This window comes from Haematobia irritans, chromosome 1 (genome assembly GCF_050003625.1).
Source record: "Haematobia irritans isolate KBUSLIRL chromosome 1, ASM5000362v1, whole genome shotgun sequence".
Lineage (NCBI taxonomy): Eukaryota > Metazoa > Arthropoda > Insecta > Diptera > Muscidae > Haematobia > Haematobia irritans.
In genome coordinates, this window is record NC_134397.1 from 179,608,769 (window position 1) to 179,631,861 (window position 23,093).

Sequence of the window (23,093 nt, forward strand, 5' to 3'; positions counted from 1 at the left end):
TTATTGATGTAGGTCAGATGGTATTGCAAATGGGCCATATCGGTCCACTTTTACGTATAGCCCCCTTATAAACGGACCCTCATATTTGGCTTTCGGAGCCTCTAACACAAGCATATTTCATCCTATCCGGCTGAAATTTGGTACATGGTGTTGATATACGGTCTCTAACAACCATGCAAAAATTGGTCCATAATTATAAAGAGCCCCCACATAAACCGATCACCAGATTTGGCTTGTGGAGCCTCAAAGAGAAGCAAATTTCATCCGATCTTGCTGAAATTTGGTACATGGTGTTGGTATATGGTCTCTAACAACCATGCAAAAATTGGTCCACATTGGTCCATAATTATATATAGCCCTCATATAAACCCATCCCCAGATTTGGCTTGCGGAGCCTCTAATCCAGGAGGCATGGTTGTTAGTGACCATATACTAACACAACGTACAAAATTTCAACCGAATCGGATGGAATTTGCTCCTCCCAGAGGCTCCGCAGGTTAAATCTGCGAATTGGTTTATATAGGGGATATATATAATTATAGACCGATATGGACCAAGGTTTGCATGGTTGCTAACGGCCAATACTAACACAAAGTACAAAATTTCAACCGAATCGGATGAAATTGGCTCCTTTAATTGAAAATCACAGAAATGATAGTATCAATTAAAAAACAAGTATATACGGCCGTAAGTTCGGCCAGGCCGAAGCTTATGTACGCTCCACCATGGATTGCGTAAAAACTTCTTCTAAACACCGCCATCCACAATCGTTGCGGTAACGGCTGCCGATGGCAAGGTATCTTAAAACCTCCTAACACCATCTTCTAAATTGTATGTAAGTCCATACGTGGTGTATATTAAATCAAAAAAGATCGATCCAATACATACATAATTCAGTTTGACAAAATAGATATAAAATTTTGACAAATTTTTCTACAGAAATAAAATTTTAACAAAATTTTCTATAGAAATAAAATTTTATTAAAATTTTCTATAGAAATAAAATTTTCACAAAATTTTCTATAGAAATAAATATTTTGACAAAATTTTCTATAGAAAGAAAATTTTGACAAAAATTTCTACAGACTTTTTACAAAATTCTCTATAGAAATAAAATCTTAGTAGATTATTTTTGGCTCGAGTGGCAACCATGATTATGAACCGAATAAAATTTGAACAAAATTTTCTATAGAAATAAAATTTTGACAATGATGAAAATTTGATTATGAACCGAATAAAATTTTAACAAAATTTTCTATAGAAATAAAATGTTGACAAAATTATTTTTGGCAACCATGATTATGAACCGATATGGACCAATTTTTGTGTGATTGGAGATCGGCTATGTATAACTATAGACCGATATGGACCAATTTTGGTATGGTTGTTAGCGGCCATATACTAACACCACGTTCCAAATTTGAACCGGATCGGATGAAATTTGCTTCTCTTTGAGGCTTCGCAAGCCAAATATGAGGATCGGTTTATATGGGGTCTATATATAATTATGAACCGATGTGGACCAATTTTGGCATGGTTGTTAGAGACCATATACCAACATCATGTACCAAATTTCAGCCGGATCGGATGAAATTTTCTTCTCTTCGAGGCTCCGCAAGCCAAATCTGGGGATCGGTTTATATGGTGGCTATATATAATTATGCACCGATGTGGACCAATTTTTGCATGGTTATTAGAGACCATATACCAACACCATGTACCAAATTTCAGCCGGATCGGATGAAATATGCTTCTGTTAGAGGCTCCACAAGCCAATTCTGAGGGTCCCTTTATATGGGTGCTATACGTAATAGTGGACCGATATGACCCATTTTCAATACCATCCTACCTACATCAATAACAACTACTTGTGCCAAGTTTCAAGTCGATAGCTTGTTTCGTTCGGAAGTTAGCGTGATTTCAACAGACGGACACGCTTAGATCGACTCAGAATTTCATCACGACCCAGAATATGGTCTTAGAGCAATATTTCGATGTGTTCCTATGGTAAAGGGTATACAATTTGAAAAGTGTCTCAAGTGAGCCTGAAATATCGGACTGCCATCTAACCTAACCTAACCTAACTTCCGAACGAAACAAGCTATCCCCAACAAACACAAGGATGGGCATTTTTCATAGGTAACGCCATATCAATTTGATAGTGAATATCATCTTCAACATTAATTCAAATGACCTTGCAAATTGCTTGCCTTCAACAAATATTCCAATAGGTTTGATGCATTAAAATGAAATTTAGTTCGAAAAGTTGTTGCTAATATGTTGAGAAATTATTGCTAACGTGTTGAATTCTACTGTTGAGGGTAATGTCTGTTTTTTGTTGAGAACGCGATTTTCTCAACCATTTTTCAAATTGAATTCTAAGCTAATTCGTTGAAAAAATGTTTGAAAGCGTATTCAATATAAACATTTCTCCAATGCGTGTGTTTATTGGGTCGACTTTAAATTTTGGCACAAGTAGTTGTTATTGAAGTAGGTTCGATGGTATTTCAAATGAGCCGGTCCACTTTTACGTATAGCCCTCATATAAACGGACCCCTAAATTTGGCTTGCGAATCCTCTAAGAGAAGCAAATTTCATCCGATCCGGCTGAAATTTGGTACATGGTGTAAGTATAAGGTCTCAAACAACAATTGGTCCACATCGGTCCATAATTATGTATAGCCCCCTCCGGAGCCTCTTCAAAGACCAAAATTCATCTGATTCAGTTGAAATTTCGAACCTGATGTTAATATATGGCCTTAAAACCCATGCAAAAATTGGTCGAAATCGGTCCATAATTATATATAGCCCCCATATAAACCAATCTCCAGATTTGACCTCCGGAGCCCCTTGGAAGAGCAAAATCCATTTGATTCGCTTGAAATTTGGTACGTGATGTTAGTATATGGTATCCAACAACCATGCAAGAATTGGTTCATATCAGTCCATAATTATATATAGCCCCCATATAAACCGATCCCCAGATTTGATCTCCGGTGCCTTTTGGAGAAGCAAAATTCATCCGATCTGATTGAAATTTCGTACGTGGTGGTAGTATATGATATTTAACAACCATGCCAAAAGTGGTCCATATCAGTTCATAATCATATATAGCCCCCATATAAACCGATCCCGAGATTTGGTTTTGTAGCCTCTTGGAGGAGCAAATTTCATCCGAGTCAGTTGAAATTTGCTACATTGTGCTAATATATGGCCGTTAACAACCATTCCTAGCTAGGTCCATATCGGTCTATAATTATATATAGCCCTCAGATGAATCGATCCCCACCCAGCAAAAACTCTCATTACCCGGTAATCTTGTAGGTAAGCCTATTTAAAAATTAATAACCACTTATTAATTGGCATCGCTTCGGATTACATTTACATACGCATGTCCTAGGAAGAAAGTACTTCTCCCCAGGCATATTTTCGGCCATAAAATAAGTAGTGCATTTAAAGCATATAATCACCTAATATGTAATGACTTATTCGTAGATACACCAAAGCTTGCAAAATAGCCACTTATTGTCTCAGGCGACCAAATCTCGAAAATACTGATTTCTATCGCCGATTACAATGGATCAAAATATGGCGAGTGGTGCTGTAATAGGAGAACTACTTGAATAGAAACGAATATTGTATAAATAAAGAAAAAATCTAGTAAATAATCTAAATAAGATTACACTCAAATTAATTTCACACTTAAGATAGAAATAAATGTAGGTTGTTTAAAGGAGTTGGATTCGTGAATTACGTTATAATATATCCAATAGCCAGTTCACATAAGGTTCGAAATCTACTAAAAGTGGATTTTAAGTCTCTTTTTTATAAGGCAAATGGCATTTGAAATTTAGTTTAAGCGCACTTTGGAAGTGTAATGTCAATGAGGTATAAGAAAGCATTTATTTAAAACATAATATGATAATGTCATTAAACACAATTATTATGAAATATTTGTGATAAAAAATTCTTAACGGAAAAATCTTCAGAATTACCGTTACATTACATATTCTTTTTGATTTTTTATGTAAGTGCTCGATTATGTGAATAATTATATTAACTACAACTGCCTAAAAATTTGAGAATAACAATTCAAAAATTACCGAGAAGTATTTATTTTTGTCATTACAAGTTAGTCATTATAACTCGCCGCAATGTAATGCAACGTGTAATGACAGCTTTACTTCTGGTAATGTCAATTGTAATGAGATGTGGTTACCTAGTTTTTGCTGGGCAATCACACAAAAATTGGTCTATATCAAGTTCATAATTGTATATAGCCCCCATATAAGCGACACCCATATTTCAATTCTGGCTCTCTACGTACCGTGCAAAAGTCCATTTGTAATTATTTTTAGACTTACCTATACATACCTTTTTTGTCTAATATATACCACGTATGGACTAAGTCACAATTTAGAAAACGTTGTTAAGAAGTTTTAAGATACCACAACCCAATTAATTCGATTGTGGATGACAGTCTTTCGTAGAAGTTTCTACGCAATCCATGGTGGAGGGTACACGCTCACAAAAAATCGCTTCTGTAACATATATTCCCAAACATATTTTGCTTCAAGCATATACATTTTTGGGTATTGCCCAAACATTTATATGTTTGATCTCTTCCAATAAATAATATGTTTGAAAGCATATTGGTCTAAACAATATATGTTTGTGTAGTCTAAGTTCCAAACATTTTGTATTTTTGCATCCAAATTCAATAATGTTGTCTTCCAAAAAACAATGTTATTATGTGACCATATAATATGTTTGGAAGCATTTGCACCCAAAAATATTATATGCTTAAAAAAAATTCTCCCAAACAATATTGTGCTCAAAATTTTATTTATTTATTTATATACTTACAATCATAATGAATTATGAAAATAAACAGGTAATATAGGTGCTAACAACATAGGTTTTCGACCTGAATGCTCAAAATTTTGTTTCTGCCCAATTGTATATTCCCCGACATCTTTCTCACTTCCACAAGATTTTTTAGTTCTTAGCACCTTTTTCTGTAATACAAACATTGGAGAAGAAATTATTCAATTTTATGATTTTTTTATTTTAATTTTACCTTTTGCCGGCCGGGGATTCGAACAGCGGACCACACAGTTTGTAAGGATCAAAGAAGTAGCAGATCAATTGCCCAAGGAAAAATAAAATGTTAATTTCGTAATAACAAGCAACAACCACCAACTTAATTCAATATCGCTCCCTGTTAAATAGCGCTCCAAGCTACTAAACACATATATGTTTATAGGCTTTTTCTAAATTAATATATGTTTGCATCCAAGCATATTATATTTACAAACATTTTATGTCCCAAACATAATATGTTCTAACATATTAACATATATGTCCCAAACATGTTATGCTAGTTTATGAACATTATATGCTTGCACTCAAAAATATTGTGTTTAAAAATTTGTGTTCCAAACATATAATGTTTATAGCCAAACATATGAAAAACAGTCTTTTTCAACCGTGTACATAAGATTCGGCCTGGCCGAACTTACGGCCGTATATACTTGTTTTTTCTTAAATTGAAAGTAGTGGGTTGTCCATAAATGGGAACTCGGTACATAATTCTATGATTTTTGCACAGGCCTCTGCCAGACCTTTTTTTTAGTAAAGCACTTAAATTTACATGAAATTGGCAGCCAACATAGGGGGTGTATCATTTTCCAACATTTTAGCAAATGTTTTACCACAGTAGGTAAAATTTTTTACTACTTTTGCTTTTTCCGATTTATTGGATGATAAACAGTAAATCTTTGTATGTTATTATAATATATGTTATAAAATATATGCTTAATTTTTAGATATGTTGAGGAGAAGGATACCTTTACTTGACAAACCACACTTAAAATTCACAAGAAATATAGAAGATTGTCCAACTACTTGAATACAGAACATTATTTAAACAAGTAAGGAAAGTCTAAAGTCGGGCGGGGCCGACTATATTATACCCTGCACCACTTTGTAGATCTAAATTTTCGATACCATATCACATCCGTCAAATGTGTTGGGGCTATATATAAAGGTTTGTCCCAAATACATACATTTAAATATCACTCGATCTGGACAGAATTTGATAGACTTCTACAAAATCTATAGACTCAAAATTTAAGTCGGCTAATGCACTAGGGTGGAACACAATGTTAGTAACAAACAAGTAAGGAAAGTCTAAAGTCGGGCGGGGCCGACTATATTATACCCTGCACCACTTTGTAGATCCAAATTTTCGATACCATATCAAATCCGTCAAATGTGTTGGGGGTTATATATAAAGGTTTGTCCCAAATACATACATTTAAATATCACTCGATCTGGACAGAATTTGATAGACTTCTACAAAACCCATAGACTCAAAATTTAAGTCGGCTAATGCACTAGGGTGGAACACAATGTTAGTAAAAAAATATGGGAAACATTTAAATCTGAAGCAATTTTAAGGAAACTTTAAGGAACAATTTATTTATTATATATCGCTCGATATATATGTTTAGTAAAATTAGAGTAATTTTTACAACTTTTCGACTAAGCAGTGGCGATTTTACAAGGTAAATGTTGGTATTTTGACCATTTTTGTCGAAATCAGAAAAATATATATGGGAACTATATCTAAATCTGAACCGATTTCAACGAAATTTGGCACGCATAGTTAAAATGCTAATTCTACTCCCTGTGCAAAATTTCAACTAAATCGGAGTTAAAAATTGGCCTCTGTGGTCATATGAGTGTAAATCGGGCGAAAGCTATATATGGGAGCTATATCTAAATCTGAACCGATGTCAACCAAATTTGGCACGCGTAGCTACAATGCTAATTCTACTCCCTGTGCAAAATTTCAACTAAATCGGAGTAAAAAATTGGCCTCTGTGGTCATATGAGTGTAAATCGGGCGAAAACTATATATGGGAGCTATATCTAAATCTGAACCGATTTCAACCAAATTTGGCACGTATCGCTACAATGCTAATTCTACTCCCTGTGCAAAATTTCAACTAAATCGGAGTTAAAAATTAGCCTCTGTGGTCATATGAGTGTAAATCGGGCGAAAGCTATATATGGGAGCTATATCTAAATCTGAACCGATTTCAACCAAATTTGGCACGCATAGCTACAATGCTAGTTCTACTTTCTGTGCAAAATTTCAACTAAATCGGAGCAAAAAATTGTCCTCTGTGGTCATTTGAGTGTAAATCGGGCGAAAGCTATATATGGGAGCTATATCTAAATCTGAACCGATTTGCCTGATATTTCGCAAGTTTTTCGAGACTCATAAAATATTCGGATGTACGGAATTTTAGGAAGATCGGTTGATATACACGCCAATAATGACCAGATCGGTGAAAAATATATATGGCAGCTATATCTAAATCTGAACCGATTTTTTCCAAAATCAATAGGGATCGTCTTTGAGCCGAAACAGGACCCTATACCAAATTTTAGGACAATCGGACTAAAAGTGCGAGCTGTAGTTTGCACACAAAAATACATCAACAGACAGACAGACAGACAGACGGACAGACAGACAGACGGACATCGCTAAATCGACTCAGAATTTAATTCTAAAACGATCGGTATACTAAACGATGGGTCTCAGACTTTTCCTTCTTGGCGTTACATACAAATGCACAAACTTATTATACCCTGTACCACAGTAGTGGTGAAGGGTATAAAAATATGGGAAACATTTAAATCTGGAGCAATTTTAAGAAAACTTCGCAAAAGTTTATTTATGATTTATCGCTCGATATATATGCATTAGAAGTTTATTAAAATTAGAGTCATTTTTACAACTTTTCGACTAAGCAGTGGCGATTTTACAAGGAAAATGTTGGTATTTTGACCATTTTTGTCGAAATCAGAAAAATATATATATATGGGAGCTATATCTAAATCTGAACCGATTTCAACCAAATTTGGCACGCATAGCTACAATGCTAGTTCTACTTTCTGTGCAAAATTTCAACTTAATCGGAGCAAAAAATTGGCCTCTGTGGTCATTTGAGTGTAAATCGGGCGAAAGCTATATATGGGAGCTATATCTAAATCTGAACCGATTTTTTCCAAAATCAATAGGGATCGTCTTTAAGCCGAAACAGGACCCTATACCAAATTTTAGGACAATCGGACTAAAACTGCGAGCTGTACTTTGTACACAAAAATACATCAACAGACAGACAGACAGACGGACATTGCTAAATCGACTCAGAATTTAATTCTAAGACGATCGGTATACTAAACGATGGGTCTCAGACTTTTTCTTCTTGGCGTTACATACAAATGCACAAACTTATTATACCCTGTACCACAGTAGTGGTGAAGGGTATAAAAATTTGGTGGAAAGAGTACACCCTCTCCCCGACATTTTTTAAGACGAACCGTTTTACATATGCATGTCCGCCGTATTTGTACCTATAAACGAAAAAGCAAGTAGTCCGATTTGTTTGAAAGAATTCAAATCTTTTCGAATTTGTTTTCAGAACGAAGGATATGGTTGACCAAAATAACACAAAATGTTCCTACAAATTCAGAAGAGGTTTATTAAATTTGCCCTGAGTTCAATATCTTTCACAGATCCTGAACCGTCATATTCGGACCGATGTCGACTTATCGGTATGAAGACACTAGAAAATAGAAGATTATTTTTATCTCAGATTTTTCTGTACAAGATAGTTAATGGTATCATAGATGCTCCAGATTTGCTTGAATTAATACAATTTAATATTCCCTGTCATAATTTGCGTCGTCAAAACCTACTCTTCATTCCAATTCATCGTAGCAACTATTCATATAATGAACCAATTGTGCGTGCTTTAAAGGAATTTAATCGGATCTCAAATTTTAGGTTGGATTTTTCTTCTACATTATTTGATTTTTGTAAATCATTAGATATTATATATTTTTAGTAATAAGCTTAGTCTGTAAGGATTGTAATGCAAATCCAAAGACTGAAATAAATAAATTAAAAAATACGCTTCGGAAGGCGCTGAGAAGCGGGCCGGGTTACGCTAGTCATAATATATGTACACGCAAAGAAAAAAAACGTTTGGAAAACGTGTACCGAAAACGTTTTTCTTTTGTTAGAGTTTTTTGAATTGCTTCGAAAATTTTAAACTTTTATCACCAAAAAAATTCGTTTGTTACAAAATTTTTATTTTTTCAATAAAAAAAGTTATTTTTGAAACAACAACACAGTCCATTTCGTTTATATCAAACACTGTTCTTTTCTGACTTTAGGTCTTTAATAAGACACATTTTACAGTTCAAAATTTAATATAATACAATGTAATGTTGAACATTTTTTCGGAATCTTCCGAATATATCTGGAATATATGTAAAAAAAAAAACAAAAGCAAACAAAACTTTGGTCGAAGCAGGGATCGAACCCACGACCCTTGGCATGAGAGTCGGACGTACCTACCACTGCTCCACGGTGCCAAACTAAATGTTTGTTTCTGTTAAATAAACTTTGTTTATTCGGTTCGTGGGCGCCGCAAGCTATGCTATATAAATATAACTTATATGGATATTTATCTATTGATGACCATAACTGGTACATAGCTCAGTGGTTAGTGTGTTGGCTTACAAAGTGCATGGTCCGCGGTTCGATTCTCCGTCCAGGCGAAAGGTAAAAAAAATTTAAAAATTTATAAAATCGTATAATTTCTTCTACATTGTTGGTATTACAGGAAAAGGTGTTAAGAACTAAAAATCCTCGTGGATGTGAGAAAGATGTGAGGGACAATGCAATTAGCAAGAAAATAATGTTTTTTTTTTTGAGCTAGTCTTTATGAAATTGTTTTTACATCCTGGAAAAGAATAAACGTTTATAACAAAAAGTATATACTTTTCTTCCAAATACACTTCCTTACAGCGAAAAGCAAATGAGAAACGAACTTTGTTTGTCTAAAATTTCGTTTGGGAGGAAAGAATTATTTTTTTGCGTGTATCTGCAGTACCCAATATTACTGCTTCCGGCAAAATATGTTTAAGACATATGTATTTTATAAAAGTGTTCGATTTTTCAAGGTGTATGCACAAATCAAAAATAGCAACAATGTAAAAAATAATTTATTGACGATTAATAAGCTGTCAAAAGAATTTTACAAAATTCTAATCGATTTCTATTAACTTTCAAATTGAATATCATAATAATGACAATTAGTTGAAATGAAATGAATTTTCAAAAGAAATCAATTTGTCAGAACTCAAATAAGCCAAATCACCATTCAGCTAAGTGATATCTACATATAGGGGTTGGGAGAGTGGACCTAGAGGTGATTTAGGAATACCTTCGAAAACCTGTTGTGTATGGACATTCGACAATCTGATAATTTGAGTTGAAATACGACAAAAAAAAAATGAAAACGAAAAAGGAATGAAAGGTAAGTTAGTATAAATTATTAAATACGTCAATGGTTGCAAAGGTATGATGATAACACCGGACACTTGTATTTAAGTTAAGCAGAATAGAAAAAAAACTACGATGGTTTGTTGTTTTTGAAGAGTGAAATGAAGAATTGATGATGTCATTGTGATTAAAATTTTGTCTTATCGAAATTGAGGCCAGTACAAAATATATTTTTGGCATTCGATTTATGTTCTTAACGTCATAGCTTCTTTGAAAGATAAGTGACTGAATTAAAAAAAAAACAAAAACAAAACACCAATTACAAAATTCAAACATTTTCGAAAATAATAAAATAAATTGTCATTTTGATTTGATATCAGCTACTGTCTCTGTAATCAGATGCAGACAATTGTGCCATTAACTTGGACTGTCATTTTTTGGGTTTGTATTGGATTTTTTGATCTCATTCCGATGGGTGGCTTTTAATGTTAAAATGTTCTTCGTTAGTTTGTTTTATTCTTATTATTGTCGTTAACTTTAATACTCTTTATTCGGGGTTCTCATTCCATTTTTTATCTGTTTTTGTAAATATCCACAAAATTGGAGACTTAATGTCTTGTCATTTTTGAGGGATTACAGAATGAGACAATTTATTTGCCATTTTGTTCGTATTGAGTGTTCGTTGAACTTTTTTTTAGGTTTGATTTATTTTGCATATTTTAATTTATAAGTACCATTATATACATTTATCCATCTATGATGGATATTCGAGATTTTTGTGTACGAAGTACATTTGATTGCCAAATTTGGTTGAAATCGGTCAAGATTTAGATATAACTCCCATAATATCAATCGCCCGATTTGGGCTAGTATGACCACCACGGTTGCCACTCGAGTAAAAAAAAAACTCTACCAAAATTTTGAGAAAATTTTATCAAAAAAATTATTTTGCAAAATTTTATTTCTATTTTTGTCAAAATTTTATTTCTATAGAAAATTTTGTCAAAATTTTATTTCAATAGAAAATTTTCTCCAAATTTTATTTCTATAGAAAATATTGTCAAAATTTTAATTCTATAGAAAATTTTCTCCAAATTTTAATTCTATAGAAAATTTTCTCCAAATTTTATTTCTATAGAAAATTTTTTCAACATTTGTTTTAACCAATTCCTGTATTCTTCTTTGAATTTTGTTACAATTTCATTGCTTTAGAAAATTTTGCCAACAGTTTATTTATTGAATAGAGAAAATTTTAACAAATTTTATTTCCAATTTTTATGTCACAATTTTATTTCTATAGAAAATTGTGTTAAAATTTTATTTTTATACAAAATTATGTCAACATTTTATTTCTATAGAAAATTTTGTCAAAGTTTTCATTTCCATAAAAAAATTTTGTTTAAATTTTAATTCTATAGAAAATTTTGTAAAAATTGTTTTTTTTTTTTACAGAAAATTTTGTTAACATTTTATTTCTATAGAGAATTTCGTCAAAATTTTATTTCTAATTTTTATGTCAAAATTTTATTTCTATAGAAAACTTTGTCAAAATTTCTTTTGAAAAATTCCTGTATTCTTCTATGAATTTTCTCACAGTTTCATTGCTTTAGAAAATTTTTTCCAACAGTTTATTTATTGTATAGAGTAAATTTTAACAAATTTTATTTCTAATTTTTATGTCAAAATTTTATTTCTATAGGAAATTGTGTTAACATTTTATTTCTATAAAAAATTTTATAAAAGCTTTTACTTCTATAGAAAATTTTGTCAAAATTTTAATTCTATAGAAAATTTTCTCCAAATTTTATTTCTATAGAAAATTTTGTCAAAATTTCTTTTGAAAAATTCCTGTATTTGTCTATGAATTTTGTCACAATTTCATTGCTTTAGAAAATTTTGCCAACAGTTTATTTATTGTATAGAGTAAATTTCAACAAATTTTATTTCTAATTTTTATGTCAACATTTTATTTCTATATAAAATTTTGTCAAAGTTTTTATTTCTATAAAAAATTTTGTCAAAATTTGTTTTGACAAATTCTTGTATTCTTCTATGAATTTTGTCACAATTTCATAGCTAAAAAAAAATTTTGCCAACATTTTATTTATTGTATAGAACATATTCTAACAAATTTTGTTTCTAATTTTTATGTCAAAATTTTATTTCTATAGAAAATTGTGTCAACATTTTATTTCTATAGAGAATTTTATTAAAGTTTTTATTTCTATAGAAAATGTTGTCAAAATTTTAATTCTATAGAAAATTTTCTCCAAATTTTATTTCTATAGAAAATTTTGTCAAAATTTGTTTTGACAAATTCCTGTATTCTTCTTTGAATTTTGTCACAATTTCATTGCTTTAGAAAATTTTGTCAACAGTTTATTTATTGTATAGAGTAAATGTTGACAAATTTTATTTCTAATTTTTAAGTCAAATTTTTTTTTTTTCTATAGAAAATTGTGACAAAATTTTATTTCTATAGAACATTTTATCAAAATTTTATTTTTATAGAAAGTTTTGTCAATATTTTAATTCTATAGAAAATTTTGTTAAAATTTAAATTTTATAGACCATTTTGTCAAAAGTTTAATTCTATAGAAATTTTTCTCCAAATTTTATTTCTATAGAAAATTTTCTTCAAATTGGAATTCTATAGAAAATTTTCTACAAATGTTATTTCTATAGAAAATTTTGTCAAAATTTCTTTTGACAAATTCCTGTATTCTTCTACGAATTTTCTCACAATTTCATTGCTTTAGAAAATTTTGCCAATAGTTTATTTATTGTATAGAGTAAATTTTAACAAATTTTATTTCTAATTTTTATGTCAAAATTTTATTTCTATAGAAAATTTTGACAAAATATTATTTCTATAGACAATTTTGTCAAAAGTTTAATTCTATAGAAATTTTTCTCCAAATTTTATTTCTATAGAACATTTTCTACAAATTTTATTTCTATAGGAAATTTTGTCAAAATTTCTAATTTTTATGTCAAAGTTTTATTTCTGTAGAAAATTTTGACAAAATTTTATTACTATAGAAAATTTTGTCAAAATTTTATTTCAATAGAAAATTTTCTCCAAATTTTATTTCTATAGAAAATGTTGTCAAAATTTTAATTCTATAGAAAATTTTCTCCAAATCTTATTTCTATAGAAAATTTTGTCAAAATTTGTTTTGACAAATTCCTGTATTCTTCTTTGAATTTTGTCACAATTTAGTTGCTTTAGAAAAATTTACCAACAGTTTATTTATTATATAGAGTAAATTTTAACAAATTTTATTTCTAATTTTTATGTCACAATTTTTTTTTATAGAAAATTTTGTCAATATTTCAATTCTATAGAAAACATTCTCTGAATTTTATTTCTATAGAAAATGTTGTCAAAATTTTATTTCAATAGAAAATTTTCTCCAAATTTTATTTCTATAGAAAATGTTGTCATAATTTTAATTCTATAGAAAATTTTCTCCAATTTTATTTCTATAGAAAATTTTGTCAAAGTTTTTATTTCTATAGAAAATTTTGTAAAAATTGTTTTCTTTTTTACAGAAAATTTTGTTAACATTTTATTTCTATAGAGAATTTCGTCAAAATTTTATTCCTATAGAGAATTTCGTCAAAATTTTATTTCTATGGAAAATGTTGTCAAAATTTCTTTTGAAAAATTCCTGTATTCTTCTATGAATTTTGTCACAGTTTCATTGCTTTAAAAATTTTTGCCGGCAGTTTATTTATTGTATAGAGCAAATTTTAACACATTTTATTTCTAATTTCTATGTCAAAATTTTATTTCTATAGAAAATTTTGACAAAATTTTCTTACCTTTCAAAATTTTGACAAAATTGTATTCCTATAGAAAATGTTGTCAAATTTTTATTTCTATAGAAAATTTTAATTCTCTAGAAAATTTTGTCAAAATTTGTTTTGACAAATTCCTGTAGTCTGCTACGTATTTTGTCACAATTTCATTGCTTTAGAACATTTTTCCAACATTTTATTTATGGTATATAGTAAATTTTAACAAATTTTATTTCTATCGAAAATTTTGTATACAGTAAATTTTAACAAATTTTATTTCTATAGAAACTTTTGTCAAAATGTTATTTCTATAGAAAATTTTGTCAAAATTTTATTTTTATAGACAATTTTGACAAAATTTTATTTTTATCGAAAATTTTCTCAAAATTATATTTCTATAGAAAATGTTATTTCTATAGAAAATTTTGTCAAAATTTTATTTCTATAGCAAATATTGTCAAAATTTTATTTCTGTAGAAAATTTTGTAAAAATTTTATTTCTATAGAAAATTTTGTCAAAATTTTGTTTCTATAGAAAATTTTGTCAAAATTTTATTTCTGTAGAAAATTTTGTCAACATTTTATTTCTATAGAAAATATTGTCAAAATTTTATTTCTATATAATATTTTGTCAAAATTTTATTTCTATAGAAAATTTTTTCAAAATTTTATTTCTAAAGAAAATTTGGTCCAAATTTTATTTCTATAGAAAATTGTGTGAAAATTTTATTTCTATAGAAAATTTTGTCAAAATTTTATTTCTATAGAAAATTTTGTCAAAATTTTATTTCTATAGAAAATTTTGTCAAAATTTTATTTCTATAGCAAATATTGTCAAAATTTTATTTCTATAGAAAATTTTGTAAAAATTTTATTTCTATAGAAAATTTTGTCAATATTTTAATTCTATAGAAAATTTTGTCAATATTTTAATTTGATAGAAAATTTTGTCAAAGTTTTTATTTCTATAGAAGATTTTGTAAAAATTGTGTTTTTTTTTTACAGAAAATTTTGTTAACATTTTATTTCTATATAGACTTTCGTCAAAATTTTTTTTCTATAGAGACTTTCGTCAAAATTTTATTTCTATAGAAAATTGTGTTAAAATTTTATTTCTATAGAAAATTTTCTCAAAATATAATCTAAATAGAAAATGTTGTCAAAATTACATTTATATAGAAAATTTTGTGAGCATTTTATTTTGACAAATTTCGTTATTCTATGAATGATGCCAAAAATTCATTGCTTTAGGAAATTTTACCAACATTTTATTTATGGTATATAGTAAATTTTAACAAATTTTATTTCTATCGAAAATTTTGTCAACATTTTATTTCTGTAGAAAATTTTGTGAACATTTTATTTTGACAAATTTCTCTATTCTTCTATAAATGTTGTCAAAGTTTCATTGCTTTAGAAAATTTTGCCATCAATTTATTTGTATAGAAAATTTTATAAAATTTTATTACTACACAGAAAAAAATTTCACAAAAATTGTTCCAATTAAAATTTTAATTGGGTTTTAAAAAATATACAATTAAAAATTTAATGGATTCAACAAGTTTTTTTTAATTGAAACAAACATCAACCACAGGACAATAATGAAGCTGTCAAATCTATAACCAAAGAAGAAAACTTTCTAAATTCCTCTGCTTTTCTTTTTTATTTTATGCGAAAAGAAGAACTTTTTTTGTGTCAAAGGAAAGCTACGGTTGTCTAAAATTTCGTTCCTTACAAAAAAAAACTCTTATTTCAGTGTACGTGGGTTTCTTTGGGACCTTCTAGTTGATAGTGGATGGTATTGATTTTGTTCGTCAATGTCGAGTCCAATAGGAAAATTCACCAAACATCAATAATCGCTCGATACCACGAATGTGAAAATCAAATTTTTTTATATTTCGTATTTTGAAAACTCTACCAAATCGACAAGATTTCTACCAATCTGCCACTTTTGGTAGAATTCTATCAACAGCGGTAACCGTGGTAGCAAAAAAAATGATCCGAAAAATTGAGACCTGAGAATTTAGCCATGAGCGAAATCCCCGCCGCTGTGTTAGAAAACTTACTCGTGAAATAAAAATATTACGAGGACTTGGTGCAATCAGATTTTTGATATTCCATTTCAGCTAAAGATCTTCATAATCCCCCATATCTAAATTCTGGGATATATTTCAGATCGTTGTGTTACCCTAAATTTTGTAAAATTTATTACCAACCATATGAAATTATGTATGTTTCTTTGATATCTTAACTTTTGTTATATATTGAGTTTTGTTATACATGATTATCTTTCTTATCTTTCTCTAGTCATGATTTGGATAATTAACGCCTAAAGACTTTCATCTATACCGTATTTTAAGCAACCAACTGTGTCATCACTTGTGTCAATGTCAGGTGACTAATACGAATAACCTCTAATATGATACCTATGACAACATTTGGAAGTGATTCATTTAGATTCAGCAAGTACACAAATATATGAAATCATCAAAATTTATTAATTATATAAAAAAAGGTCATGCAAAAAGTCATAATGTAATTGTAGAGACAACTTACACACCGTAATTGTTGGGGCAAGTACACATTTGTTTGGAAACTTACCTGAAAGTAGAAAAGAAATAATATACATTTTGGTCATTCTATAAAATTAAATTATATTTAATGTATAAAAATCCCTTTGAAAATGTACCAAAAAAAATAAACTTTTTTATAGGAAGAATGAACTAACTCGTGCGGAAATTGAACTAAATTGTACTCTACAAAACGTTATTAAAACCAGGAAAACTGAATTAAACGTATAAAAAAATCATTGGAAGCAAATCATGACCATTTCAAAGGAGCTACCGTGGTGCAATGGTTACAATGCCCGGCTTGCATACACAAGGTCGTGGGTTCGATTCCTGCCTCGACCAAACACCAAAAAGTTTTTTTTTTTTAAATCGGCCCATGTTTCGATATAGCCCCCAAATAAACAAATCCATTCATTTGATTTTTTGAGCCTATAGACACCGACATTTTTATCCTATTTTCATGAAATTGAAAATCTAGAGGAACTTTAGGTCCATAGAGAGTTGGCGAGAGAAATTTTAAATCTACAATAAATTTATGTAAGTTAAGAGCTAGACCCTTGTTTGTTCAATTTGTTTGGCATATACACCACTTTATTTTTCGGTATTTGGTCGGTAGGGGGACTTTGCCTTTGGTCCTACTTTTTTTTAAACTACAGCGAAAAAATTAAATTTCTCCGAATTATTTGAAATTGAGGTTATGGAATAAGATAGGGTATCTGATTTTTTTTTTGTATTGGGACCATTAGGGGCCTCCCCTTTGTCCTTTGAAAAAACTAAAACTCTCCAATTTACTTGAAATTCACACAGGACGTGATTATGAAATTAATATGAGTTACATGATACTTGGCCGGGAGTGGGGAACTTTCCTTTGCCCATCATCTTGAAACTTGAAGAAACGTTCGGCGATTTGCTTTAAATGAAGGTTGAGGGTGGTCTCCCCTTCTTTATACCCTGCGCCACACTGTGGAACAGGGTATTATAAGTTAGTGCATATGTTTGCAACACCCAGAAGGAGACGAGATAGACACATGGTGTCTTTGGCAAAAATGCTCAGGGTGGGCTCCTGAGTCGATACACATTTTTGTTATCAAGGTCTAGGTCGCAGTTTTAGTCTAATCGACCTCAAATTTGGCACAAGTATGTGTCTTGGCTCAGAATAGAACTCTAATGATTTTGAAAGAAATCGGTTCAGATTTAGATATAGCTCCCATATATATACTTCGCCTAATATGGACTTATATGGCCCCAGAAGCCAGAGTTTTACTCTAATTTGCTTAAAATTTTGCACAAGAAGAAAAATTAATACTATAGTCAAGTGTTCCAAATTTTATTGAAATCGGTTCAGATTTAGATATAGCTGCCATATATATCTTTCGCCCGATATGGACTAATACGGTCCCAGAAGCCAGAGTTTTACCCCAATTTGGTTGAAATTTTGCACTAGGAGTACAATTAGTAGTGTAGTCAAGTGTGCCAAATTTTATTGAAATCGGTTCAGACTTAGATATAGCTCCCATATATATCGTTCGCCCGATTTACACTCATATGACAATTAACAGAAACTGGTTTCCAGGATATAACAACAATTCTAACGCGTACATTAGTCGTGTTTTTCCTAGTTTTACGACGGGCTCATCGTTGCTTATTATATTTCATGTTAGCCTGATACCGAAACAGGCAATTGACATCCAAATGCATTTTGGGCCCTTTGCGCTAACTGCTTATGGAGAAAACATTTGGGAAATTTCCTCTTACAAATTGAATCATCTTGTAAGTTATATGAAAAGATGATGTACAGTGGGAGAAAATATGATTCAATTTGTAAGAGGAAATTTCCCAAATGTTTTCTCCATAAGGAGTTAGCATAAAGGGCCCAAAATTGAGTTATCTCTCCCAGCCAGATCTATACTAAAGGCTGTGGAAAGGTTCATTCGCCCGAACCGAAACATGTACAGTCCAGGCGTGTATAGATTTGTATCTGGCGTTTTCTTTTCAATGGCTCTATTAACCATGTTCCTTAATCTATATCTGTCCATAAAGCTCGAAAAATAATTGTATAATTAGGTAGAAAATTTTGTCAACATTTTTTTTTTCTATAGAAAATTTTGTCAAAATTTTATTTCTATAGAAAGTTTTTTCAAAATTGTATTTATATGGACAATTTTGTCAAAATTTTATTTCTATAAAAAATTTTGTAAAAATTTTATTTCTATAAAAAATTTTGTCAACATTTTATTTCTGTAGAAAATTTTGTCAACATTTTATTTCTATAAAAAATTTTGTCAACATTTTATTTCTATAGAAAATGTTGAAAAATTTTATTTCTATGGAAAATTTTGACAAAATTTTATTTTTATGGAAAATTTTGACAAAACTTTATTTCAATAGAAAATTTTGACAAAATTTTATTTCTATGGAAAATTTTGACAAAATTTTATTTCTATATAATATTTTGACGAAATTTTATTTCTATATAAAATTTTGACAACATTTTATTTCTATGGAAAATTTTGCAAACTTTTTTTCTATTGATAAATTTCTCAAAATTTTATTTTGCAAACTGTTATTCCTTTAGAAAATTTTGCATAATTTTATTTCTATATAGAATATTGAAAAATTTTATTTCTATATAGAATATTGCAAAATTTTATTTCTATAGAAAATTTTGACAAAATTTTATTTCTATGGAAAAGTTTGAAAGATTTTATTTCTATAGAAAATTTTGACAAAATATTATTTCTATAGAAAATTTTGACAAAATTTTATTTCTATAGAAAATTTTGACAAAATTTTATTTCTATGGAAAATTTTGACAAAATTTTATTTCTATGGAAAATTTTGACAAAATTTTATTTCTATGGAAAATTTTGACAAAATTTTATTTCGATAGAAAATTGTGACAAAATTTTATTTCAATAGAAAATTTTGACAAAATTTTATTTATATAGAAAATTTTGTAACAATTGTATTTCTATAAAAAATTTGGTCAACATTTTATTTCTATAGAAAATTTTGCAAACTTTTATTTTAATAGAAAATTTTGCAAAATTTTATTTCTATTGATAATTTTTTCAAAAAATTATTTGTGTAGAAAATTTTGCAAAATTTTATTTCTATAGAAAATTTTGTTAAAGTTTTATGTCTATGGAAAATTTTGTCAAAATTTTATTTCTATAAAAAAATTGTCAAAATTTTATTTCTATGGAAAATTTTGCAAACTTTTTTTCTATTTATAATTTTTTCAAAATTTTATTTTGCAAACTTTTATTTCTATAGAAAATTTTGCAAAATTTAATTCTATATAGAATATTGCAAAATTTTATTTCTATAGAAAATTTTGTTAAAATTTTATATCTATGGAAAATTTTGTCAAAATTTTATTTCTATAAAAAAATATGTCAAAATTTTATTTCTATAGATATTTTGGCCAAAATTTTATTTCTACAGAAAATTTTATGAAAATGTAGATCTAAATACTAAGTTGTGCAGAGTATATTATAGACGGCCGACCAACTTCAGGCTTTCTTTATTTGTTTTTTACTAAAATTGTGTTTCGTCCCATAACGTTAGATTTAAATGTTAAGTACATAGATTTTGTTCAAGTATATACAATTTTGCCTAAATCGGTTCAAGTTCATGTATATGGGAATATAAACCTTTATATAGCTCTCATTTACCGTACCCCCAATAGAACTACAAATTAGTGGCATTTAAATGAGATTTAGTTATGTAACCCGGAGTCGACTCCGGAGTCGGAGTCGAGGCTGATGAAAATTGGTGGAGTAGGAGTCGAGCAAAATTGGCTCGACTCCACAGCCCTGGCTATAACTGAATCGTTTTGCGAACAAATTTGGTACACTTCACGACACTATCAGTTGTACTCCTTGGGCAAAATTTAAATTAAATCAGAATAAAAGTCTAGCTTCAGGAGCCATATAAGTACATATCGGGCGAAAGACATATATATGTGAGATATATTTAAATCTGAACCGATTTGCTACTAACTCAATACGATGTTATTCTGACCTAAAATAGGTATGTTACTTGTGCTATTTGCTATATGAAGTTGATTGGACCAAAACTGTGACTTCGGCTTTGATTACAAAAATGTGTTAACAGACAGACGAACATCGACTCAGGGACCAGCGTTGCCGTTTTGGTCCGATCGGACCAAAATTGGTCCAAAAAATTTCTAATTTTTAAATTTGGTCCGATGGTCGGACCAAACGGAATTTGGTCCAAAAGATTTTTAGTTTTTAAATTTATGAAATAAATTTGATAAAACTTATAATTTATTTCTAGTACATATTTAAAATTTCTATCACATATTCAATAGTATATGTGCACTGAAAAAAATATTGCCGTGAGGCCAAAGATTTCATGTGCTTAAAATACGAATGCGAAGTTTGACTAGCACAGAAGACATATTTCTCTAAAATAAAGTTTTTTTCCTTGTCAGTAATGCTGGTGGTTTTTCTGAGAGTTTCAAATATTCTCTAAGTGGTTACACTGCAATGTGGAACGCCGTACGCACTCGGCTATAAAAAGGAGGTAAGAGAGAAGTTCAAGTATCACAATGGACTGAATAGCCTAAGTGAGCCTGATACATCGGGCTGCCTAATCTAACCTTGTACTAAAGTCTATAAATTTTTGCAATGAAGTCGGTTTGTCCTTATTGGACATAAAATTGGGTATCCTAACATGAAAGAAAATTTCCTTTTTCCTAAAGTCAAAATGGCTTTAATATTTCTGAAAAATTTTTCAATTAATTACATCGTCTTTAATATTATTGACAGTTTAGTAAAAGATATTTGTGACGTCAATATGTCCTCACTTCAATTTTCTGCTTCTTTGGTCGGGAATCAATATCAAAATCATTAGCGTAAAGACAACATCTTTGGAGCTGTGATTTTTTTTTCATTGTGTGATTAGATACCATTTCAATCACAGCAAATCGAATGACAAGTTCGCGTTGATGTCAACTAAAATTGACTTTAAAATTAGACCTTTTCAAAAAGTCAATTTTTTCATATCAATCCTTTCTGATTTACTTTATTATACCCACCACCATAGAATGGTGTCATTCCGTTTGTAACACATCGAAATATCGATTTCCGACTATATAAAGTATATATATATTCTTGATCAGGGAGAAATTCTAAGACGATATAACGATGTCCGTCTGTTGTAATCACGCTACAGTCTTCAATAATGAAGCAATCGTTCTGAAATTTTGCACAAACTCGTCTTTTGTCTGCAGGCAGGTCAAGTTCGAAGATGGGCTATATCGGTCCAGGTTTTGATATAGTCCCCATATAAACCGACCTCCCGATTTGGGGTCTTGGGCTTATAGAAATCGTAGTTTTTATCCAATTTGCCTGAAATTTGAAATCTAGAGGTATTTTATGACCATAAAGAAGTGTGCCAAAAATGGTGAGTATCGGTCCATGTTTTGGTATAGCCCCCATATAGACCGATCTCCCGATTTTACTTCTTGGGCTTATAGAGACCGTAGTTTTTATTCAACTTACCTGAAATTGGAAATCTAGAGGTATTGTATGACCACAAATACGTGTGCCAAAAATTGTGAGTATCGGTCCATGTTTTGGTATGGTCACCATATAGACCGATTTCCCGATTTTATTTCTTGGGCTTCTAGAATCCGAAGTTTTTATCCTATTTGCCTGAAATTGGAAATTTAGAGGTATTTTCGGGTCATAAAGAGGTGTGCCGAAAACGGTGAGTATCGGTCCATATTTTAGTATAGCCCCCATGAGAACGATCTCCCGATTTAACTCATAGGGTTTCTTGAAACCGTAGTTTTTATCTGATTTGCCTGAAATTGTAAATATTCTGGTATTTTAGGCTCACAAAAACGTGTATCGGATTAAGTTTTTAACGGTCCATTTGGTAATGCCTCCATATAGACCGACTTCACTTCTTGAGGGTGTAGAAGGCGCACTGATCATGAAAATAGCTTGAAACTCAATGTCAAATTTCCAGATTTTACTTCTACAGATTTAAGATTTCAAATCAAGACGTTATTTTATAATTTTCTTGCACACTTACAAGAGATGTTAATGATTCCTCTAAAACTCAAACAAAAATGGTTCTCATAGGTGAAATCTTTAAATTTATCTTCAGGAAGTGTCCTCAAGTCCTCAAGCCCTCCTGAAATTTCAAAGGAAACCCTAATATTTGGTTCATGGTGGTGGGTATTTAAGATTCGGCCCGGCCGAACTTGGTGCTGTATATACTTGTTTTTTTTTTTTTTTTAATAAAATCACTATGTACAACAATAAATCAGTTTTAAAGCAGTTTTCTTCGAAATTGGAAATTTGGTCCGCTGG

The 23,093-nt window shown here is 29.9% G+C and overlaps 1 protein-coding gene and 1 long non-coding RNA gene across 3 annotated transcripts in view; one reads left to right on the forward strand and one right to left on the reverse strand.

Annotated features, from left to right (window-relative positions):
- Positions 1–23,093, reverse strand: part of Calx (sodium/calcium exchanger 3) — a 640,265-nt gene that overhangs the window by 463,672 nt on the left and 153,500 nt on the right. The gene's annotated exons all lie outside the window — the stretch shown is intronic.
- Positions 10,235–23,093, forward strand: part of LOC142222193 (uncharacterized) — a 45,178-nt gene continuing 32,319 nt past the window's right edge. Inside the window, exons 1-2 of one of the 2 annotated variants that reach the window (XR_012718274.1) lie at positions 10,235–10,403; positions 16,481–16,567. This is a non-coding gene — a long non-coding RNA (uncharacterized LOC142222193). Of the gene's footprint in view, positions 10,404–10,686; positions 10,811–16,480; positions 16,568–23,093 lie in introns of those variants that run through there. The other variant, XR_012718273.1, reaches the window with a different exon arrangement.